The following is a 25,477-nucleotide window of genomic DNA, read 5'->3' on the forward strand; positions in this document are numbered from 1 at the left end:
TCATTACCATGATAGTTGTTTTCCCTTCCCTAGATTACACCCCAGAACTGAGCTATTAAATAACTCAGTTTATTGGAATACCGAATTTATCCTACATTAAGCCAAAAATGTTAATTGCTCACCAAACTAAGTCAAGTATTCTATAAAGACTTGTTTTCCTATAAACAGATTTTATATAAATTTAACAGACTACTTTATTCTCATTACTTGAGCAGAGAGAAAAAAGAGTCTCAAAATAAAGGTGACATTTATTGTTGTTTTTAGCTAGCTATAAAATTATAATATTACCTCTCTATTAACATACTAGGCAGTAAAGAGCTTCCACAAATGTTCTAACTAAGAGCAAATATTTTATACAACAGCCATTACCACTGAAATTAGAAAAAAAATATATAAATTACAATGTAATTATGTAACAGATTGGTAATATACAGACAGACTCTTCAGAGGTAGAATTTGTTAGACTGAGATATATAATGTACAATAGATTCAGAAAAACATGACAGAAGTAATGGCCTTTACTCTTAAACAAAGGTTTGATTATCCCCATAGAAATATAACATCCGTAAGTATTTAAAAACTACAATAATATAAAAGTATAATATATTGTATGTGTTCTGTCATGTGTTCTGTAATCTTTCATTAGTAATGATCATCTTTTAATCTTTCACTGATAGTGACCATGAAATGGAAACTTCTAAAATGACACATATAATTCTCCCAGATGATACACCAATTATTGAAATTAGTGGATATTTTCACTTTTAAAAAATAATTGAATGCTAGAATTTGTTATTTGTATATAATTTTAGCACTCTTCTGTCACTAATGAAACTATGTCAAAACCAAACCAAAACAATGCAGAATAACAACAACAACAATGGAAAAAAAGAAAAAGAAAAAAAAAAGAAAAAAAAGAAAAGAGAGAGAGAGAGAACCCTAGTGTAATAGTCCAGATGAGCATAATTTTTTTCCCTTTTTCGTGGCACTGCGAATAGTTAGGGTCTGTGTAGTTCTTAAGCTGAATTCTGAACACATTTCTTAGTGTGTCAAACTTTGAAATAGTTATTAGATTTCTTTTGAGAATTAAGCACACAAATATTGCGATTGATCTGTGAAATTATATGTTCAAAGTTCAGTATATGACAACAGTTTTGTGTGCAAAACTTTTCCAAACTATCAATATATTTTTAGAGGTTTGGGACCATACTTTCTCACTGATTCATAGGCCTGTAAATATTATATAATTTGGTATAACACTATGTTAAAATCACAGGAATTATTTATTATATTTCACTTCACTTCATCATTGCTTATTTTGATTTTTTTTTTAATTACAAAGCTATACATCACTATTCATTTGATTATTATTTTTTTTTGTAGTAAATTGTCTTCAATGCTGTTTTATGTTTAAGTTTTATTACTGTGGATAGCCACTACTTCTATGAAAATCATTAATAAACACCATCCATATTTTAAAAGTAATATTATGAATATGTATTAGTGGTAAAGTTATATTGCTTAAATGCACTAGATTTCTTTAAATAAAAATAATAATTACAGTGGTTGATACATGGTAAGTAGATTGAAGAAGTCACTTTGATGGTATTCAACCATTGTTAATCAGTCCATGCTATTAATTAAAACTTAATGACCTGAAACTTTCTGATATTGACAAAATGTGTTTTGCAATTAAACACGAATTTAAATAGCATGGCTAAAGTAATGTTAAAAGGTCAAAAACTCAGAAGTCTGCTTACTCGCAGAATTAGAAAAGATTTCATAACTAAACTTATCTTTTTCATGAATAATAAACTTCGTACATCTTCCTTTTGCTTGATAATGTTGATCACATTATATACTTTTGTTCATTAATCCAATATAAATATTCTGTGGAATTTTAGTCTATACCTTGCAAATACAGTGGAAAGTGTTTTATAAGTTGTTGTGAAAGTGGCCACCTGGTCATAAATTTCAATTCAATTAGCTTTTTAAATCTAACATATTAAGTCTTTCACATCTGTTCATAATGTGCAACATTATAACATAATTCTTTTACATATTAATTATATTGTTTTTATTATTGAAAGACAGGAGATACTGTCCTTGAAGACAGCTGTTGGCCACTACTCTAGATGACAGTATAACATTTAGGTCAAGACTTTGCTCTAGTTCTATGCTGATTCTGAAGAATGAGGCAAAATTGTTTCCATTGGATCCCATATTTTCACTGTGTAAAGCTTTTGGGGCCTGCTCCTATGATGCGTTAGGAGCCAAACTGAAAAGGAGCACAGGGCTCCTACCTTCAGTACATCTTATTCTTGCAATTTACAGTGCTATTAATCCACTCCTCCAGATGCTACCTCCTCACAGCAAAGACAGGAGGACCAAAGGTAACACTTTCCTCAGGGGCAACAACCAGGCAGGTGAGCAGATGAGTCTGTGTGGCTCCAGCCTCAGAGGTTTCCAGGCCCTGATGGGGCACAGTCCTGGCCTGAGCTCACAGCTCTGGAAAGCTTGGGCTAAACAATTTAAATTATATACATGTGTATATATATACATATATATATATATGTATGAACCTTTCCTTCATTTTTATCTCTCTGTTTTGTTCTTCAACCTCATATAAGTCCAGTAGAAAACATTTTCTTTCCTTATAGATAAATTCTTGCCAATCCATATGCTTAGATAAATCCAAACCAGCGATGAATAGAAGTTTCAAGAGAAGTTTCACTACACTGCAGATAAGCTGCAATTTTGTATTAAAAATGTGAATTCTGAGTTTTGCAGTTGTAAGGAATGATAATATAGGTACGGAATATGCTGATATAATTGTATTTCTGTTTGTTATTATTTTAGTAATACCTAATTTTTATTTAAATAAAAAGTAAATGAACAGTGTTTTAGACATAAATGTGACTAACAAGATCAAATTTTGTTTTAAATAGATTACTTTTTAAATTGTATATATTCATGAACATATACATGTGATGTTGATCAAAAGAAACAAAAAACAAAACCAACCCCCTTTTAAAATATTGTCCTCAGACTCACTAAAAATTACAAGATGCTGTTGGTTGAAGTGCTACTGAAGACAGTCAGTGGTACTGAAATAAGTACTGCTTAGCTGCCTACAAAGATTTCAGTTTTTAAACCATGGTTTCTTGTGCAAATGGTAATCCAGGTGTTGTTCTTGACCTACAGTGACTGTTGCTGTGGCTTCAACTGGACACAGTACCATTTCTTCCCATTACAGACTTTTTGTTAATGCAAACTTTAGAGATGCCACTGAAGACTTATGAGCAACTCTATGGCTAGTGAAATCTTTCACCAGCTACCGCTGGTGAATGCAGCTTTTGAAATATTTCTAGGAAAAGTAATGTGGCAATATCAAGTACTATTTTAGGACTGGAATCCTATTCACAACCTCACTCTTGAGGGAAAACTAGCTATGAGGGATAGGCAATTGTAGCTGACTCTTGACTTACTTCCTCACCTTCTACTCTATCTTCTAGGCTTCAAAAAAAGCAGATTAAAAGATGAGTCTGAGACATCATTTGGTTTGATAAAGGAGAAATAAAATCTGATGAGATCACATACAGTGCCTCAGGTCCAACAGAAGGCATAAAACCATGAAAGTTTGTAAGAAGTTCTAGTAAAGGAAAAACTGAACTTGAAAATTATACACAAGAAACAAATTTTCCTATGAAAAGAAACAGGAACTAATAATGACTAGAACAGTGATCTAAGCAGGCATATTAGTAACGATATATTTTTTAAGGAGCGAAGAGAAAAAAATTATAAAAGTATAACTTTCTTTTTTTTTTGCTTTAGTTAGCATTATTATTATTATTATCCAAGAAATACAAAACAAAACAAAAACAAAATGTTATACAGGTATTTCAATATTTAATTTTTCCGTTACTATTTATTGACTAGTCTTCAAGAAAATAATGATCTGAAACTTTGATCCTACCATCCACTTTTGTAAGACATGATTTTTCCATTAATTTTAGCAGTGAAATTAAAAGAATTAAAAAAGAAAAACAACAACAACAAAATCTAAAACTTTTCTTAATGTTCCTAATAACAATTGTCATTGTTGGTTGTTCTGACTACTTCTACCCATCTATAGACAAATGTATTTAGCACTATTAAGTAATGGTGTTTTATGTCAATAAAGTATAAATGATTATAGAATGTTTTTTAAGAGGAAGCAATGGGTATACCCAGGAAAATTATTGTTAATGTGATCGTAACTAGACACCCTCACTGTACAGAAAGTGGAAGTGAAAAATAATGCCATTGTAAACTTCACATAACTTTATTTCTCATGTCAGCATTTTCACTTAATCAGTTAGAACACATTCCCTCAAGACATGCATGAAATGCAAAATTATTTGAATGACAGTGCCCCTTTATACTTGAAAATTTATTAATCATATTTTGTCTTTGAGATAGTTTAAGTAATCTGTTGTAAAATAAATATAAAATTAAAAAGATCTTTCCATTGTATAATCCTGTCAGCTATTTAACCTTGAAAACACACCCAGCTACTTATTAAACCTTATAAAAATATTTTCCCCAAGTTTCTATATAAATATTTATTGCAAGTTTCAAGTTCCTTTCCTTAAAAAACATTAGAAATTTGAGTATGGTGGTGACACCATACACACATTAGTGATGGGATATCACTAATGCTTTAAGTGTTTCAAATATTTTCAAGTCATTAAATGAAAGTAATGAATCAATAAATGTTCTGCAATTGATTATTAATACATCACTGAAGATGATATTTATTCTTACATTGCAGGACCTAGAATAGAAATATCCTTCATAATTAATTAATTGAAAGACATATCATCTTTGATTACAAATCAACAAATAACAGTCATTCTCAGTAAAGTATTTTTGAATTGGGTCAGAAATTAAAATTGAATCTGCTGGCCAAAGTGACCCATATTTCCCTGTAACAACAATGGAATTACTATCTTTGTCATTTAGTTTCAATTAATTGTTTTAATGAAACAGTCAATTTTGCGTCTATCTGCATGCATGTTTATGTGCAGAAAAAATGAGATGCTAGAACATAAAAGAGACAATATAATCTCTCGGATGGTCTGGACATTTGAAATAACTATAGCAAGAAGCTACATGCTCTTCTCGTAGATTAAGGCTCATCCTAGGATCATTTAAAAAGTGTTGAGCATTTGTTAATTCTTTAAAATTAAAAATCCAGACTGCTGACAGGAAGCTCAAAATGTGCAAATAGATAGGTAAGATTCATCTTAATAGTGCTAATTTCTCCCAGAGGCTCACAGGAACTGATTGCCACTGATTGGCATTATCTGCTAACTGTAAAAGGTGGGTTCCAACACCTTTGCACTGTTTTTCAGGATTTTTAAATTATTATTATTTTTTATCCCAAGCATTTGACTGATTTTGGCTGCTTATGGAAATTTCATAGGGAGAAATCTCTGCTATAAAGAGAGTCATTTCAAGTAGCTTTGACATTTCCCGGGTAATTCTATACCAAATGCATTATTCTGAGATGAAATTATGCATTAATGCCAGAAAGAAGTCATGTCAGAATTCACTATAAACAAGAAACATTCAAGTGGCTTCCACAAAGATGTTAGAGCCTTTGGGTATGATTTTAAACTGAGGCCATAAAACAGGTCAAAAACTAATCTTGGAGTACTCAGTACCATTCATTCCATTTGCTTTGTCAGAGTTCTGCTCTATGTTCAGGAATGCTGGCAAGGTTCAGAGGTACCTACCACCACTTTGTTACAGCAATCCACAGTGGGCTTCAGAAAATTTGATTTGGTTGTATGAGCTCTGAGTGTCTGGATGATTATGCATGTTTATTTCTAATACTACCTACAGAAGGAAGTTTGCTTTATGTTGTTATCAGTTTAAGATTGTACAGGTTGCATGAGATGGAGCAGAATTCAGCAAATTTCAAAGTCAGGGAAACCCTCTATAATCAAATCAAAGTCTTTCACAATGTCAGACTTAAAAAAACAAACATTCAAACAAAAACCTTCATTACTATGTCCTTTTCCATATTTCCTTCCACTCTTAACCAATTAATCAGTAAAATGTTTAAATTTATTATCTTGGTCTAAAGTAGGAATGTCATCTACAGATAATAAAAGAGTATTGAGACGCTTCCAAGATGATGTGAATTAGAGAACAAAGTGAGTTATTCTATTATGACTGTCTTATGGGTTTTGATTTCCCCAAATTCTTCTGCCAGTATTTATATGTAACATTGATGAGTTTGATGTGCACTTGTTTATTCCTGTCTTGCTAAAATGGACGCTTATCTCACTATTAGCTCTATAAAAGAGATGATAGTAGTACTACTGCCTTGACTGTCTTTTTCCTAAGACACCTATGTCTTATTTGTGTTTCTGGTACTGGCTTCTCTAAAAAAAAAATAATGAAAGGTGACTTGCAAGAAACACAAAACATTCTCTATGTACAGTGTTTCATGCTATTTTTCAAAAAGCATTTAGTGAAATCAAAGAGAGAATATATCCTTATGGTCGACTTCCTAGATAAATCTTTAGAAAATCCCACTCTGATTTTTCTTGGAATAATAGGTGTATCTCTAGAATATTTATTTCAAAACAATCAGGTAATCCAAAAAAATTTTCTCATTTTATGTGCAATTCATACTAACTGAATATAAATTCTTGGATATAAATCGTCCAATTACTTCAAGAAATATAGTTTCAAGAAATATAGTTGTCTGGATTATGACAAATAATAATGTTAATTATCCTTTTGTTCCTTCTGATTATTCTTGTCCATTTCCCAGCTCACTTTTTCTCTCCTCCTACCTTATCCATTATGATTTTCCATCTTAACCCTGAGCAGACAGCAGGAAAGGAATCCTAAGGCTGCACAGAAGACTCTGATGATCTAGATGAATTTTTTTTTTTTTTTCAGTAACTCTGCTTGTGTGCCTATCTGAGAACTACAGGAATACAACATCTGACATAATCGTGAAAGGTCTTCATGAATTCAAGGTGACTCCATTAAAACTGGCATGTTCATTCTTTACAAAAATATTTTGTAGAACATTTATTAAGTTCCACGATTCATTGAACTTTTTAAAATGACAGTTCTCCCAGAGAAATAAGGTGGGGAACCTTAATTAACATTTAACTAGTTTTCCTGTTCATTGCCAATAAAAATCTTAAAATAGTCTTCAGGCTTTTCCCGTGTTCTATGCCTACAGGGATGTGTCTGATTCCAGTATTATTGCCTTGGGATGTGTCTTTCTAGCCAAACTAGCTTAAATTCATCTGTTTGATAGGGGATCTCTTGTGTTTGTTTCATCCTCGCATGAAGAAATGAAACTGTCTTACTGATCTGTGAGTGCCAGAAGAATTCAAAAGAAGCTGCTGTTTGGAAGGTTGTACCTAGACTTGTTTGTGGTGAGATCTGCAGCTCTATTTTTGAGCTGAGTTATAAGCTGACACTTGTGCTGGTTAACATTAAGGAGGAAAGGCTTTTTTCTTTAATATGATTGCAATAACGTAGATACCAAAGATTACAAAAACAACCACACAGAGACACAAAAAAAAGCAAATGTAAATGATTTTATAGTCCTTCTGAGTTATTCAAGAATTCTATGAACTCTTTGTCTCTTTCCAAGTATTTCTACAAGCAATCTATACTCTTTTAGTCTTTGCACGATACCCATCTTGCTTTATCATTTTAGTGAAACTAAATGAATGAAATTAAATTAGTTAAATGTTGCATCAGAAAGAACTTTGAAACTATTATTAAAAAAAAAAAAGAAAAAGAAAAAATCCATCCTTCCATAAAAAGTTTAAATATTTCTGTTATTTATGTGGTAAGTGGGAATGACTTCTGATCTGGCTCTGATTTGGAAGTTAACGTGAGCTCATGTTACTTCAGCATATGCCGTAGGCAGAGATGTATTAGATTTATAAATATAATTCCTTCATGTGAGTTTAACTCTTAAAAAGTAATGTCAGTATCACTTTTTTTTTTTTTTAGAACTAATGAGCTAGGAAAATTAAGCTATTTTTGTATGCATATTAAAAATATTAATATGACTCTATGTCAAGAAGACAGAACATAACTATTTAAATATGCTTGAAGTAAGAAATGTTGTCACTTTTCTGTTCTTCTACTGTCACAGCCACAACAATTCTACTCTTTAACAAGCTATTAGAAAGGTTATTTAACTATAAGTAATATAGCCTTAATTTGGTTAATGTGGATGACAGCAGTAAGTATACTGATTTTGCCTAAAATGATGATTTCTTTGATATTTGGTGAAGAAGCCAATTTCTGTGATGGGTTGTATTCTAGGACATTGTTTTTAACTGTTGTATATGAAACGGTTCTCAAATATCTGCTGCTGTTAGGTGCAGGCAACAATTCAATCCCTGCTTGGACTGTGATGGTTTAAGTTACTGAGAGAATTTTTTATACTTTGAAATATCTTTTCCACCAAACCACAATGAAGTACTCAGTGAAATATTCTAGTGCCTGTGGGTGGATATATTCTAGAAAAATGGTTTGGAACTGTTTCATGTAAAAATACTCTAACAAGCAAAAGATCTGCAGGTTCTTTACAAAGATTTCCTGTGCAGAATAGCAGCTTTCTCGGGGACTGTTTCCAGTACCATCACAAGTCTCACACTTCCCACGATACAGTTATCTATCCTGCTCTTAATAATATACAATGATCAGCAGGTACAGTTAAATAACAAACAATAAACCTCTAACATAACCATAGATGACCTTGTTCTCTAACAACAAGGATGTAGGGGAAAAAAAAATAAAATAAAAAAGGAAACGTATTTGGAGGAGAACAGAGTTCAAAACATGTTAATATAATGTGTTTTCAATTGTGGTTTCAATGCTTTGATAGTATTAATGTCTTTGATTAAGCCAGAGAAATGTTCATAATCTGTGTAGCGTTACATTTAGATTATGACATAGAGTTGCATACAATACTTCTTTCTTTATTTGTCCTTGTGGTACCTTAGTAATATAGAAAACAAGATACAGAATCACTTTTCACTAAATTTGTTTGCTACTACCTCAAGGAGTAAAGTAATATATATATATATATATTTAATTCTGTGGCAGAAAACAAGGCATAATACTGTACTTGATCAATAGCATATATCAAAACTCATTAAGCAACAAGGTATGCATATAATTGCATTTTCACACACAGATCTTAAAAACATTAACAACCAAAAGGCTCACTCTGGAAATCCTCTTACTAAAAACCAGTTTGAAGTCTTTAATCCTGCACCAGCAAGTGGACATGCTTGTTGAGGAAGGATCTGACAAGGGCAGGAGACAATGGAGGTATAGGATGTAAAAAAGCATGTGGTGATGGGCAAGTGAAAGAGTGAATCAAAATGAGCACAAACCTGTGGTGATAATTCAGGTTGACTGAGTAGCCTTAATTCAGGTATTTCATAATTTCTGTGTTCTTTAATTGCAGCCTTAGTGCTTCTTTGACACTGTTCAGAAGCAATGTAACAGTAAGGCTTTAAAGAAAATTAGCTATATCATGCTGCTGAAACAAGCTGGTCCCTTTGGGTACTCAGCAAGGAAGGATAGTCACATTGAATCTGTTTCAGCTACTTGAACCAGTAATGACACTGGCAACACAGTTAGCCTCCAGCTCATCCTGTCCTTCAGAGAATGAAGGCATTGTTAAATTTCATAGCTATTTTCTAAATAAGGGAAAGCATATTCTAGGGATTTTAAACTTTTCCACCAAGTTTTCCACGAGACTCTCCTTTGCCCTGGCCTCCTACCTTCCCTTACTGCTATCGTTCCCCAAATGTATGTTCCTCAGCCAACTCCTGTCTGCCTCCTCCTGTGCCAATATTTCTCCCACACCTTTACTTTTCTTTCTTATCCTACACAGGCCCCCATTCTTCTCCTTAACATCATTTCCATTATTCTCCTCAATTTCTAGAATCTTCCCTGTGGATGTTTATTTTGTCTCTTCCCCTTAAAGTCTTTCCTTACCACAGTCAGTCTTGCTCCTGTCCTGTCCACTCACAACTGTGAGTTCCTTCTTCTCTTCTCCTGGCAGCCCCAGTTTACAGGGAAAGTGATGCCAGGGCCGAGAGGAAAGGCACTCAGGTCTCCTGTCTGGATAGTGCATGCACTGGGTTATTTCCACATGCTCTTTGATGGAGTAATGCATGTTCAGCATAGAAAGGATATTTGGAAAACAATGATTTCACAAGTTTTGTCATGTGCAGAGACATTTTACTCAGTGACCTCTAAGGCCAGATTTCCTTAGGGGGAGTAGAGACATTTTCATCAGTACAGCGTTGTCTCAAGCAAGATTTTAAATTCCATTTCCCACGTGCCACCAGATGGAAGCTTTACAACAAAATGTTAATAAAACTATTTAACATTAACTAGTCAATGCCATTTTCCTTAACCACTTCTTAAGGAAGAGCTTACTTTTATCAAAACATTAACAAATTTTCTGAGGGTTATATTCAACTACAATGGTTTAAATTTGGCAGAGTTATCAGCAACTGAAAACAGAGGCTTGATTGAAAGCCTCTGGCAGCATCACTTATTGACATGAGAACTCTGCCACTATTAAAACATGTTGTTTATTTAACAGTTTCTGTTAAATTAAATTACTTATCTTTAATCATGGCAGATATATTTATATCTATTTTAAACAGCCCTCCAAATGTCTCTTTTAATTCTTGCACATAAATTCTAGTGTAATGAGGTAATGCTTCTGCATTTTCATGAATATAATAAACCTCTTATGGTTTGGCCCAAGTTGAATATATCAAGGAAGGAGAAAAAAAAAAAAAGAAAAAAAAAAGGAGGAATTGGCATAATCAGAAATTGTCACATTTAATATGTTAAGATTTAGAAATTCAGAACGCACTGAGGAAGTCCACAGTGTAAGGAGGATGAAAATGACATGGAAAAGAACAGTGTTTTCATTTATACAAATATTAAAATAAAGGGTTTGGTTTCATGAGTCTGTTTCTGCTCATATTTATCCTAGTAAAACTTGTTTTCTCTATCTGCAGAATGAGTAATGAAATCAACAAAATCAGTGGAGACAAAAAGAAATAAAACTAGAATCAGACACCACCAATGTAAATAAATAAACAACATGAAAAAGGAATAATGACCTTTTGGACAGTGATGAGGTACTTATTGTAGGAAAGTTCCCAACATGAAAAGTTAATGTTTAAGGATTTAAAAATTATTAGAAGGGTAAAGTACCAAACATAATAGTAAAGATTACTTTCTTCCTGTAACTTCCACTTGAAAAAATGACCTTTGTTTATATAGAGAAAAAAATTTAGTAGCTTATTCAAGATTCTACTGAAAAAAATAAATTACTTTTGTCAAGGACAGTATTAAGAAAAACTTGTATAGAAAATGTTATCTCTTATATTAAAACAAACAAACAAAAACTTTGGATTTCAAATACACTGTGTCTAACCATTCCATTGTCACCATGAAATATCAGTGGTTCATGGAAACACATGAAGTACGAAGGGAGACTAGAAGCAAAAATTCTAATTACAAGATCTTGCAATAAACTTTCCAGCACTTGTAGCTTTTTTTTTACATGTATAAAAAGACATCATATAATATGCTTTTTCTTCACTCTATTACCAATTTTGTTCATGTGAATGTGAAGGTCTTACAGGCTGAATACTACTGACAAAAAGTTTAATAGCTCTGCTGTATAGTTTCTTTCTTCCTGAGATGATTTTCACCCCAAATTTATTACTTTTCCAATATATAAAGACTCTCATCTTTATTGTACTTTAAATAAATATTATAAATCATATTAAATACTTGAAAGTAAAAAGGAGGATAAATGAGAGTAATCATTTCAGAAAACATGTTTTTAGTGTATTTCTTTACACTGTCCAAAAAGCTGTGATGCCCAAAATTGAATTATATAGTGCAGGTGAAAAAAATATCAGAAGATTGCAGGTTAGTGTGTGTTTAAAATTATTTCCTAACAGCATGACATATTTACTATTTTCAATGCTCCTTCCCATCATGAAGACCAATGCAAACCTTACAAAAGACCATATCTTTCATCTGCTCCTATCCGCATGCAAGCAGAGAGCTCTGGGGTGCGAGCATCTGCAGCCCAGTACCACCTGCTAGTCCTAAAGGAAACATCCGATTCTCTGCCCCACTGTGGGCTCTGCTTACTGTTCCAGAAGTAATTATAGTGTCTGTTTTGTAAGTTTGCCTATAGCCCCATGAAGAGGCATTACTCTGGTCAAGACACTGGGGGAAATGTAGACAGTCTGCTCCATCGCTTGATAAACCCTTGACCACTGCACCATAGGAAAGGCTAAACTTATTTGAGATGTAAAACAGCTCTCCACAAGTTTCTCAGGAAGACCAACACAGAAGAGAACATGTATCTAGATTAGGTTAATAATTAAAGGTATTATGCCAAATATATTTGAGAAAAAGTTCTTTAATGTATGCAAATTACAAAGAATAAAATCATCCTCCATTTTTTAATTAAAGCATTACCAATAATGTGATGGTATCTTCCCACATCATTTAATGTTCTTTGTAAATCTTTTTTGCAATTATCCTGCTTGATACTTCCTTTGCTTATAAGTGATTTTAAAAAACAAGAATCCAGACTTTTTTTTTCTTTCTTTTTTTTTTTTTTTCCTGACATAGCTAATGTAGCAGTGACAGTGCTGCTACATGCTCTCCATCATGCATATCTAACATCAGCAGCTGTTTCTACTGATGGGCTAATACAATGGTGTTGAGGTGCTGTTTCCTTACACTTTTTTCCCCAAACTGTTCAAAAAACAGTTCTCTTCCAAAGACAATAAGCTAATTAAAATAAAACAACCCCAATTAGCTGAAAAGGAAGAAAAAAAAAAAAGTACTGAAAATTCTCAATAGTGAAGGCAAATGAGCTCAGTTATAGACACTTATAGACACTTTGCCTTACCCATCATTTTCCCTGTGCATTTTTAGTTGAAACGTCATAGTCTCCCTTTTAGTCCACTAAAAAATGTGATTTACACTGTGTTTCCCTGTCTCTGCACATATTACCAAATACAGCCTTATGAAGACCTTGAAATTTTTCTAATACGTTTATCAAATACATTGAGAGAAAAAAAAAAGAAAAGAAAAAAAAGGATATTTCCTCACAGCAAAATCTAAACTAAATTCCATAAGATATGATCAGCCCCTTGATTAAAATCAAACATCTCACATCTCTTCCCTGAAATCTTAATAACTGAAAGATATTTAAATTGTTAGCTATTTCAGACACTAAATGGGACATACCTGTATCACAGGCACACATAATATAGTTTGCATTAAATGATAGGTAACTCTTGTGGGAGACTCAGCAAAAGGTCAAGAGCTGCACACTGATTAGGCAAAATCAGTATTTTATGTATCTGTGTTGTCTCCCAGACGGCAGATGGTTTGAGAGATACCTGTAACCCATACACTTCTTTTGTAAATAAATTGGAAACTTCAGATTTTTAGTGTATGCCAGAGTTACTTTCTTAAATAATACATTAATTAAAAACCTTCAAAGGAAAATAAAAGCCTGATAAGCTTGTGAAACTTAATTTTAAAGCAAATTTCCTGGTTGAAGAAAACTAAACAAAGTTCAATTCAAATACATATATTTATTGCAAAAAGGAGGCTTCGGAACTGAAACAATTTCATTTCTGTAAATCAGATTCATAAATGACAATAGAACATCCAATATCAGCCATAGATGCAACCCAGTCTAGGGAAATGAGATTTACATAAATGCAAGCAAAGAAAAAACAAATTAATTCCTCTTCATTTTATTTCACAGTCTTTTTTTTTTTTTTTTTACAGTGCCCGCAAAGATATGCTTTTCTCATAGCATATGCAAAATAGCTAACAAGAATGTAAATATCACAACCCACTTAATTTTCTTATCCACGCAATATTAAAGATATGGAACTGAGTTTCATTAATAATGGAGGGAAAATATCCATTTTAGTGGATAGATTTTAGGCTTTGAACTTAACTGCAAAGTCAGTGAGGCAACATTTCTCAAAATAAACACCTCAAATAAAGGTGTTATTATCTGTGTTATCTGTGATCTTATTAGGTAGCAAGACTGAATGCTCAGAATGCATGAATGCAGTTTGTTAACAAATCATCAATGAAAACTGGTAACCAGAATATAATAATGAAGAGTGGCAAGTAGACTAAATTTCATAGATATATTGGGGGATGACAGAATTCCTGTTTTTGGAATAAAATCAAGAGAATTATACCACTCAAACCAAAACAAGAAATATAGACCAACTGTTAAATGAAAAACAAAAGGGTTATTTCAAAATGAGGACAAAAGACAAAACACAATATTTGGTGAATAAACAGTTATTTATAGTTATGAGTTATATTAGCTAGAAGATCTACTTGCAGACCTGCTCTGTTCTTTGAATGTCCAAAAATGAATTTGCAGACATGCAAATCTCAATGAAGTTCTTGGTAACCCTCCCAGGGACGCTGGAGTTCAGCTCACACTGCCAGATCACTCTCTGATGCCTCTCTTGACAAGTTTCCCTTTAACACCTTCGCTGAAAAAGTTGATACCTCAATTTCCTTAGTTTTCTTCCTTAGATTGGGTGGCATGTTTTTTGTTTGTTTGTTTGTTTGTTTTTCCTGTAGCAACCTGCTAAAATGTGGCAGATACGCTCAAGTGCAAAAAAAAAATGCAATCATCACTTACTGCCTTTCTTTTACATGTAGATTTTTACAGCTCTGGCTAACTACACAAGCAGATCTGGATTGTGTAGGATGTAGATTTTTTGTAGACAAGAATAAATAAATAAATAAAATCCATCAGGACTTTGCTATGCCAGGGAAGGCTAGTGTTTCGTTAATAAAGCCAACTCCCAGAGAAGATGTGGATTTGGACTGCAAGTGATTTTTTTTTTTTTTTCCCAGTCCAATAAGAAAGATGCCTTTCAGTTGGACTATATTAGTCCTTTCATGGTCAAGCAACAAACCAGATAAAATTGTTCAATGGTATCCCTCTTAAAATGTCAAAAGTACTTTGTCAAGCATAGTCATTATTTATTATCATACAGACTTCCTGCATCTGTTTTTACTTTTATCATGGGCCAGTTCAGAAGAATTCACAGAAAGCATCACCTACAAAGAAATAAGGATAAATAGTGTAGTTCACAAAACAGAACAACATCATTCCATCAGAAACTTATATTTTGCAAAGCTCCAGGCCTTTATCCAGCTCAGATTTATTGCTATCTGTGAAAGATTAAACCTCCAGAGAGCTACTGAATCTGCTGTTTGCAGTCAGAAATTTTCTCCTATTTTATCTAAGAGAGTGTTATAGTCATTATTACAAATCCCTGGAACAGCCTATTATTTTTTTTTTCAGATGTTCTCACTTTTTCTAAATCTGGTTTCATTTTATATGAGAAGCCTTTCACATTTCAAGGAAGATTAAGTATTGGAGGACAGAGAAGGAAACACTTTTTTTTTTTTTTTTTTTTTTTTGCTGTTTTCCTATTTAGGTCAGATTTTGTGCTTGTGTAAATCAGCCTAACTCTACAGATTTCCACAGAACTCTGATAATTACCTTGTTTGAAAACATAGATATTTGGAGGAGAGGGGATGGATGGGGGGGGAACAAACAAACACCTGTATTTAGTTCTATTCTCTACAAAATCCAAATGCTTTAATTTGGTGTATTGCTTTTTTGTCCATTTTGATCCTACACCCTGCTTTCCAGTTATCTTGTCTGTCCATCCTGCTTTCATAGCCCTTGATCCTGAGAAATTCAGTGTATGATGCAGTAAGCGTGTGTATGATAAAGTACTTCAAAATGTTTGAGCACAAACACCTCCTCATTTGTCTAACATTCAGTTTCCACTGAATCTGGGCAGTGCAAGAGAGAGGGCAGTAGGAGGCATTCTGGAGGTTTCATTAGTCCCCATTTCCTCACTTGTCCCCAGACGCAATGCTGGCAATCAGTCCTGTGCAAAATGTTGAATTCAGGTCTTCCTTATGGTCCTTCTGTCAGGCATAATTAACCAGCCTTCTTATTGATTGCATTTTGCATTTAAATTCTTAGATCAGAAAAATAAAATAAATAAAAATTGAGAGAAAATATCTCTTTCCCTGAATGTTGTCCTGCACCAGGACTTCTTCACCTGATCCAGCACAGGAACTACTCCCATGGCGTTACCGAAGTAAGGTACCCTAGACATTAAGCATACTATACTTCCAGAGCTAGTCAGGTTGCTTTCCCTTCCCCTCCTTTTGACTTCAGGTCTGCATATGCCCTTTTTCAAGAAAGCCCTATATCCTATATCATAAACTCTGAAGTTTGACAAATTAACAGAACTGATATAAAAAATTACCACTTATTGCCTTCTGAAGAAAGGAAACAACTTAAAGTTAAAATATTCTTTACCCCAGCTCGAGGTTTATCTCAAAAGTAACCCTTGAATTGTACAGTATACAGTACTGGTTAGTGGAAAATTGTAGCCATTCAAAATAGACAAACCAAAACTTTTGAAAATCCCAAATGGTGGAGCTGATGATCAGCCTCAACTCTGCTCACTGAGCCTCATGCCACATACACCTGTGGCACAGGTATCCCGACTCCTTCACACTGAAATGAATAAGAGCTACTCATTCTGATTGTCTACTGCCCATCCCAGGGACGTACTCACCTCAGGGATAAAGGTTAAGGCACTGTACCTTGGTGTTCACCCTAACTTCACAACCCTGATCTTTGGATTTATTTTTTTAATAATCATATTCAGAAAGACACATTGTAACACTACTGTCTTCTTTGGGAAGACACAGAATCCCATTCGGAGTGTGGTGGGCTAGATTAATTGTTCTGACATCTTAATGAAGATTCTTAATGCTGTTGTAATTAGCAAAGGGCCTAAAGGCCTTTCTACACATCCTATGACCTGTTGCTGTGCATCGTGCTGCTACAACTGTTTGATTACGGAGACAGACCTAACCATGTGTGACTTCACAGCAGGCAACATCTACACTTTCTTCATGCAATCTAAGCTAGAACATGCTTGGATGTGTGGCTGATTAGGTGTCAGGCTTATACGCATTAAATCAAGAGGGAGAAGCCATTACATGAAGTTCCAAGTGCTTCAATGAATCAGTGCAACCAAGACAATGTGAAAGGCCAGGTAACAAGTCGTAAGTGATACTAATGGTTCCATCCCAGTGTTCCTGTGCCTAATCATGGGAGAATGGTCACGAATAGCACTTTCTGCTAGCCCTATGCCACCAGCTGCTAGAGAGCTGGCCCAAGACAGACATAAAAAGGAAAAGGAAAGCAGAGACTTGTAGGCAAAATGGAACCTATAACCTACATGTAAAGAGCCTACCTGAAAAAATATACAAGCAGTAATTCCTAGCATTCCTAGTTATCTTAATTTGTCACTGAAAAGTTCTCAACAAATATTTTCTGTTCCTTTTAAGATCCTAAATTAAAACTTAAAGTATATCAAAGGGCTACTGCATGGCCCTATCCATGACGTATCTTGTTTCAAAGATTTAAATAATTATTGAGACGGGGATTTGCATGTAACAACCTGTTTTTCCATTTGATTAGTCATTTAATATTATATGATGAGAATGATAACAAGCTGCTAAAGAGTCCATCACAGGCAAAGATATGAATCTGTAAGACATGAGCTTTGGTTTGTAATAGGACAGGTTTTTGTTCTTTAACTTCAAGGCACTGAATTCTACAGATAAAAATAAGACAAGCAAATATTAAATCATTTTTATTGGCTAGAATCCAAAAGACTCAGGTTCATTAGAACCTATACACTATAATTAAATTGTCATAATTTTTCTATTATATAATTAAGTACAGTATCAAAACCAGCATTAATAAATTGGGAGTATCATGTCTCTTCCTGGACAATTTGACGGAGTAGGCTTTCATCTATGCTTTCAATTTCTCTTATTCTATGAACTGTTTTTGCTTCTCATCCAATCTTCAGATGAACTGTTAGACAGCGTAGATGGTAAACTATATATACTTACGTTAGCATGAATTCGTAGCTATTATTAGTCACAAAGATAAACTTGTGAAAATTCTGGCCTCTTCCACATATTAGCACCAAATATTCAGTCCAAATGTGATGAAAGTCAGGTTTGTTGGTAGATCCACTGTTTTTCTGTTCACCATATTATATTAGTTGAAAATATATATAGGCAACCTGAGTCAAAATATTTTAACAGCTACTGCTAATATTAAAACAGAAATTATCGAATAGGATCACAAAGTTGATGCTTAGAGAGTATTTTATATTTCTAACGTTGCTGTTACCAATTTTCTATAAAATATTTGGCAGAGTCTTGCTACTCTGTATCAATTGGGAAATCCAACAAGAGTCATTGACACAGCACAACTAAAAGAATCCACAAAGCAACAAAAACTAAGACTCATTTGTAAACACAGTTTAAAAAAACGTATCTTAATTTTTTAAGACATGAAGCTTTTTCTTTCTTCTACAAATGCTAAGCAGGTACTGGTAGGTATACACTGGTTTTCGGTAGCGAATTTTCTCAGGGTCTCCCACTAAGCAAACGCATTTAGCCTGGAGGGTGACCGCAACCCAGGGACTGTAGTAGCAGCTCCTGAACAGTTCTGAGAGGTAGCTTTTTTTAGGTGGATTGCATTTAAATAGCATGTCCTTGCTGTTATCTACTTAAATAAATACATGCCTTCCCCACGGCTGCTTTCACTGAGAATGTAATTTTGCTGCTATTTTTAAATAGTCTTCACAACACAAATACATCTGCACATCACTGACATATCAGAGCTGGGATAGGTGGCACCATCCTGTTTTTATATCAGTTCTGTTCTGTGCTGGCTTATGATTTAAACCATATGGTGTTTTCCATCAGCTTTTAGGTGAAAGTAGTTGTAATTCCCTTTGTTATACACCGCAAATTCTCAAAGCAGCACATTTAGTAATATTTTAGCAAACACAGACCTCTTCTGTAGTTGCAAAACATGATCAATACGCTGGACATACACAGCCAGAAAACAGCTTAAATATTGGAATCATTTCTCATATTATTAATTAATTAATTACAGAAAATTGTATCTATTAAGATGAAGAATAACTCAATACTTCTGATAACAAAAAAATTATAATTAATACAGAAAACATTTTTCCATGTTAAGCTGAATTTCTTTACCCAGATCAGTGAAATATTAGGATTTACTTCAAATCCACCAAGAGGCTTTGCAACATCTTACAGCGCTCAGGGGTTTAATAAATCTATTTATGCAGATTGTCTTGAGGATTCTACTTAATTAATTAACTTAATTAATAATGTTATATGTAGATTTTTAGGCAGAACATACAGTCTGTTTAATTTCTTGGCACTGATAAGATTGCCAATCTGCAAGAAATCTTACTGAAAGTGGTACTCAGAAAAGGAACACTGCTGATAACACCACATTGTTTTCTCAGTGTGAACTGATCTGGAATTCCTGCATAGCTACTGACATTAAAATGGGTGAACATAAAACAAACATCTTCACCTCTCTACTTTCTTCTTCTGCTTCCATCAAATGTTAGGTACAGTTGAAAACTTAACACTTAACGACTTCAAAGAAAGTACATCTGCACATTGTGCAGAGTGAAACTTGTTCTGCTTACACCCAAATTAATTTTGAAATAGTTAACATAATTTTAATGTAATCTGTTGTCTGACACAGAAAGGTGGCCGTGCCAGGCACTTTCAGCTTCTAGAGATCAAAATATGTTGGCAATACTTTAGGCAGTAGGTACTCTTGTCCTTCAAGTACTCACAATATAAAAAGGTTATCATGTCCAGATGTGTATTATTATAATTTACAAAGTTACAATAGTACAAATGAATGAGAGGGCAAGTTATACCTCAAGCAGATCTCTATAAATCAATAATACATTTCTCAGATGTCTGGATTTAAGATGTTCTTTCATAATTTTTAAGACAGATACATATGTGGGAGTCAAGAAAATATATTTGTCTTTTCTGATGGATTCTAAAATATCCTTAAAGCACAGAATTAAAGAAAATATAAAAAACCAAGAACATGCAAGTGTTCTTTTGATTACTGCATTTGGGAGACATATATTTATACATGTATATCTTTTTGTTACACAGGATTTCAACTATTGTTATTTGCATTTTAATATAAATGTTATAATAAATTGCATTATATTTCCCCCACAAGATTAATTTATGAAACCATAGTGTGGTTGATAGTGGCAGCTGAACCCCTCAATGGAATTAATTAAAGGATAATCTCCATTGCTTTGTAGCATAGAAACCAATAAATGGCTGATGAGATTAATAGCTGAAGCGAAGCTAAAGTGTTTAAGGAATTTCAAACCCCATTTATTACACACACCCTACAAAGCAAGAGAGATTATAGCTATACAGAAAACTAGAAAATCAAAAAATTAAAAAAAAAAAATCCCAAACAAGAAAAACATAATTTCCTTCCCTTGTGAATATTTGAAAGTGAAGCTTCTTTGTTTGATAACTGTGTGGCATATGCCTGAACTTGGCTAGAATGAAAGAGGAAGAAGAATGAACCTGAAAATGTGTGCTCTTTTGATTGTTTATCTAAAGCAAGGAGTAGCTGGGGAAAACAGTTTAAAAATATATTAGAAGAACAGGATATTATCAATGAAAATATGAGTCAATTTTTTAAAGAGTTTGTTTGTGAAAGCTGAAGTTTTTATATTCAAGTCAGCATTTCCCAAACACAAACTGTGAAATGATAAGGCTTGTGAGGCATTTGGAGAATGTTTTCTCCACAGCAGCTACCATGCTGCTCCTTTGGGTGAAATTGCTTCTGCATCTTCATCAAATATCTCTAGCTGGCAAAAATGAGATTCATGTGATATTCAGGCCTTCTTTTACCCTTCGTAGGAGCAAATGGAGTACAGGTGTATGCTACAGCAGATAAGGTGTTGTTCTCTGAGAGTTTCCTGAAGTGACAATTTTCAATGTCACTTTCAAGGGCATCATATAAACTTTTGACAGCAACCATTTTTTTTTTTTTAATTAAGTGAATCGAAGGTTGTTTTTAAGTGCCAAAATATACTACTTTGTCATAATCCCTTTTCATCAAGTGTTCTCTTTAGCTTTGATTTCTTATTACAACCACTCTCTACAAGCTTAAAAAAAAATCTTTTCATCATATTCTTCTACAAAAATCACTGTAAAATTCTGAAATTTCCATTTAGAAAGTTTTTTTCACTTTATTTTTCTATGTAAAATTAATCAAGTTTAAAGTTAATGAGGGATAGAGTGTAGTTTAAACTTGCCATACCCATAGAGCATCTTTAAAGCTGATGATGGCTCAACTTTCAAGATAAAATGAATTAATTTTCAACTGAGGACAAAGACTTGTTTCAGGATAACAAATGTATTTAAGAAAAAGGAGGAAAAAAAGTGAAATATATGCATCACTGCCTGGTCTGCTAGCATCTGCTCTGGTTTCATGCCTGCCTGAGAAACCTGCCTCAGGAGTAGCTCTCTCTCTCAATCCATCTGCGTGAGAGTGAAAGGGAAAGAAATAGAGAAATCTCCCAGGATATGTGGCTACTTCATCATTCCTTCTGAACTTAACAGTTTGGAGGGTTGAAATAGGAAGGTCTGGCATGGAGGAAGCAGAATACAAAGAATGAAGTACTCACTTCTCTCACTTGTATTAACAACTAATATTTTGAAGGCAATGAATTTACGCTAATCATTAGAGTTAGAATTATAACTAGTTACATTAGGTCCAAAGATGTATTTTCATCAGTGACAACTAATAATGAGCCAGAAAGGTCATTCTTTGCATTCTCTTGAATACTGCTTTCTCAGCATTAAATTCAGGAGTAAATTTACCTCATCTTCTTTTCCTTTAGGCCTTAATTACACAGATGGAATTGTAGTTCGTCTGCGCAAACTATTCCTAGACCTTCAGTAGTAATGTACTGTGTAGTCTTCCTTTAGATTTCTCTACACCTACTCCACTCAAGTCCAGATTTTAAAGCATTTTATGTATAAAAGCCTAATGAAAATCATCTGACAAGCAGAAATACAGAACTATAACAGGAAATATCTTCTTGAAAAGTCCCAGACTGTCCAAAACCTAACAAATATGATTTGGGGTGGTTTCTTTATAAGCCAGATCCTAAATACTCCGAACTGTGAAAAAAAACTCTTTCTTTTTTTTTTTTTTTTTTAACAAATCTCAGCTCTTGTTTTATTTAAAAGATTTTAATTTTCCTGGAAATCAAATTTTAAAAGTCTTACATTAAAATAAATATTTTAAAATACTATATTGGGAATCTGAAGGCTTGAGTTATTTTGAACACTCAGATTTGAATCTGGTGAAGCTCTGTGAGTTTCCACCTCTTTCAGCAGATTTGAGGCATTTTTCCTACTTTACTGAATGATGGCTTTCTCCATTTTAAGATGATATTTAGTCCACAATTCTAACATAAATTTCAATGTCCACTAAGCAATGTGTAACTGACACTGCCTCATGACAGGTCTGAGTTTCATTCCTAGTGATAACTTATCACTATGTAAAGCATTTCTAGACAGCTCAGCTGAGGCATATCAGGTATAAAACACTACTATATGTCTACATTCTGTATTCTGTATAATATTTGTTATCCTCTATATTTAATCACTATCAGTTGAGTCCATACTCTAAGAAATTCCTGTCACTGATGCAAACACAGCATTTGATCTGAAGACTATTCAGCTTTGACACAAGTACTTCCCTGTATCCTTTTTTATATGTGTTCCTTTAGTGTATCATTTGTATGACAGACCACAGCTGAGAAGTTGTAGTCTGTCATAATTCACATATTCACACGTTCCTTATGTGAATATGATATAAATTCATTGTAGCATGGCTGTTTGTAGTCCCAATGCCCAACTCTATGTTATGCACTGTTTCTGGGCCAGGTGGGATTTATTCCAGTTCTGGCATTTATTGGACAAGATTCCTTATCTAAACTGAAATTCCAACCTGAAAAAGGCTGGTCATCAAACCTGAGCTATCGAACATACCCAAGAAAGGCTTTGACAGAGATCTGAGTAGTCAAAATAAGGCTTGATGAACTGGTTGCCTACAAGCCCTTTCCAGTTTACATTTGACTTAGTCTTCTGGTGAGCACAGCAGGAAAATGGATATGTAAACAGGCTGTGGAGGGCTAACTTGTTGTAAGATAGTGACATGGGAAAAATAAATCTGTTACGCAGCAGAGATTTGTTTGACCAATCAGCAGCAGGACCCATAGGGTAGCACACATTACTCTGGGTATGCCTGCCTCCCTCACTCCCATCTCTCTGTGCATTACAGTTACAAAGGACCTGCCATCTACCTGGCTACCACTGAAGAGCAGAGACAGACTTCTTCATATTTATGTGCTGCTCATCCTTTTCAGCTCATCCTTATACTCCAAATCAAAAACACAGTGATCGTTCTGGAAATGTTAACACGGAACCTTCTCTCTCTTGACTATTTGGGCTTATAGCTTCTCTTTGACCTATTACTCTTCTGTGTCTCAGACTATTTTATAGTTTGGCACCTGTGTAATACACTTCTGTGAATTGTCTTTAGCAAACAAGATTGCTGGTTTCATCTCTGAACACTGAACTAGAATCAGGTGAATCCCTAATGCTAGAACAATTTTCGATAGTTACCTCTTACCTGTGGGACTGAAAATGTTTCCCAACAGAGCTTCAACAACACTGCTCATCCAACCAGATAAAATACTAAAAAAACAGCAGGTAAAATGTACTTTAAATATTTTTTCTGTATTAATTATGTTTGGTGCTCTCATTTCATAATAGCTACATAAATATGTAGGGCAAATTTCTTGATTCTCATAAACATTGCAGACCCTGGTAGTTCCAGATGCTTACATTCCATGCAGAATTCCCTTCAGTGGCCAGTAAGAAAATAATAAAAAATGGTTTACATATTTACAGGATTTTTCATCAAAGTCTCTGAGAGGCTTCAGAGATACGCTCATAGCAACATTTTCATCTTAGAGCTAAAGGAAATCAAACACTAAAAAGATTAAAGCCCAAACCTTTAAAGATGTCTTTGGAATTAATTGGAGCCTTGAAAACCTTTCAGGATCTGCATCTAAGTGACTTGTCCAAGGATGCACCCTGTGAGCAACTGGAAAATAAAATACAGGTGTCATGAATTCCTTTTTCATTATTTTAAGGCCACCAAAGAGGAATTATGCATATAGAGCAAATATAGCTAAACAAGTTCATGCAATTCATAGAAGAGAGATTTCCCCATCAAACATAAGTCCCATGGTATTCATATGGCACTCCAAATATGCTTGTTGACTCTTGAGAGCAAGTATAGACAATCACTGTATAATCTAAGGTGAAATATACAGTCTTGTCATACATTGCATTTAGAGAGACCTCTAAACATGCAGGAGCTGTCATAATAGGTTGCGCTTCTGCACGTGTGTGTGTGTGCATGCATGCAAATATGTTCAGTCCCATGGGACTACTTGCACAGTAGAGGTGAATCTGATTATGACAATTTTGACCATTTAAGCTTAGAAGACTAACTTTCCTATATAGACAGTTGAGAAAAGGTTGATTCTTTCAAATGGGGATGAGGGTCCTGAAAGTCGTTGTCTGAAGTTGGATGATGTGAATAGAGAGATCAAGAGATCTTGATCTCAAGATCAAGAGATCCCCATCCTGACTTTTTCCATCTATTGAGATGCTTCATTTATGTTCCATGCTGACACACTGGTAGTCATATCAGACAAGAGGGAGGGGAAAGAGGAATCAATATCCAGGTTTGTGGGAGCAACTTTTTATTTTATTTTCTTTCCAGAATTTTACAGAGATTTAGAAAACTTCTATACTTGGCAATTTGCTGATGTGTTCTCTGTCAATAATTTTAACTAAACGATGTGATCCTGCTTCTGTTGAAAATGTCGCAGTTTTGATGGTATATGATTGGACTTAAAAGGCAATTATACATTTTATTTAACATTCTGATATTAAATAGCCTGCTAATCAGTTCAAAAGTTTCAGGATGAATTAAATTTATACTCAACATCTATAGTCCTCTGTATATTTTTGTATGTATTTTACATATAAAATAAATATGTCACAATATAGAATTTTACCCTACAGGATTAAGTCAAAATGTTTTTATTATTAATGACTGCGTTTGTTTCCAAGGTGCTATTTTTTTTTTTCCTTTTCAGTTTTAGAAATGCTAACATTTTTTAACTTGGTTCTTTGAAGAAAATATTGACCTAAAACAGTAAAGCATGCTTAGAAAATTACAGGTATGAAGAAAATTGGAATGAAAAAGAAACCTCCTGGGTGAGATTAT

The 25,477-nt window shown here is 33.8% G+C and overlaps 1 protein-coding gene across 6 annotated transcripts in view; it reads right to left on the bottom strand.

The window, feature by feature from the left end:
- RALYL (RALY RNA binding protein like) overlaps positions 1 to 25,477 on the bottom strand; it is a 415,465-nt gene that overhangs the window by 363,222 nt on the left and 26,766 nt on the right. For 3 of the 6 annotated variants that reach the window (XM_083823401.1, XM_083823399.1, XM_083823397.1), the window contains one exon: positions 24,189 to 24,280. The exons of 2 other annotated variants lie outside the window; for them this stretch is intronic. The gene's annotated coding sequence lies outside the window, so the exon portion shown is untranslated. Of the gene's footprint in view, positions 24,281 to 25,477 lie in introns of all 6 variants that reach the window. One more of the 6 variants, XR_014579400.1, reaches the window with a different exon arrangement.

Source organism: Anser anser (assembly GCF_964211835.1).
Source record: "Anser anser genome assembly, chromosome: 2".
Lineage (NCBI taxonomy): Eukaryota > Metazoa > Chordata > Aves > Anseriformes > Anatidae > Anser > Anser anser.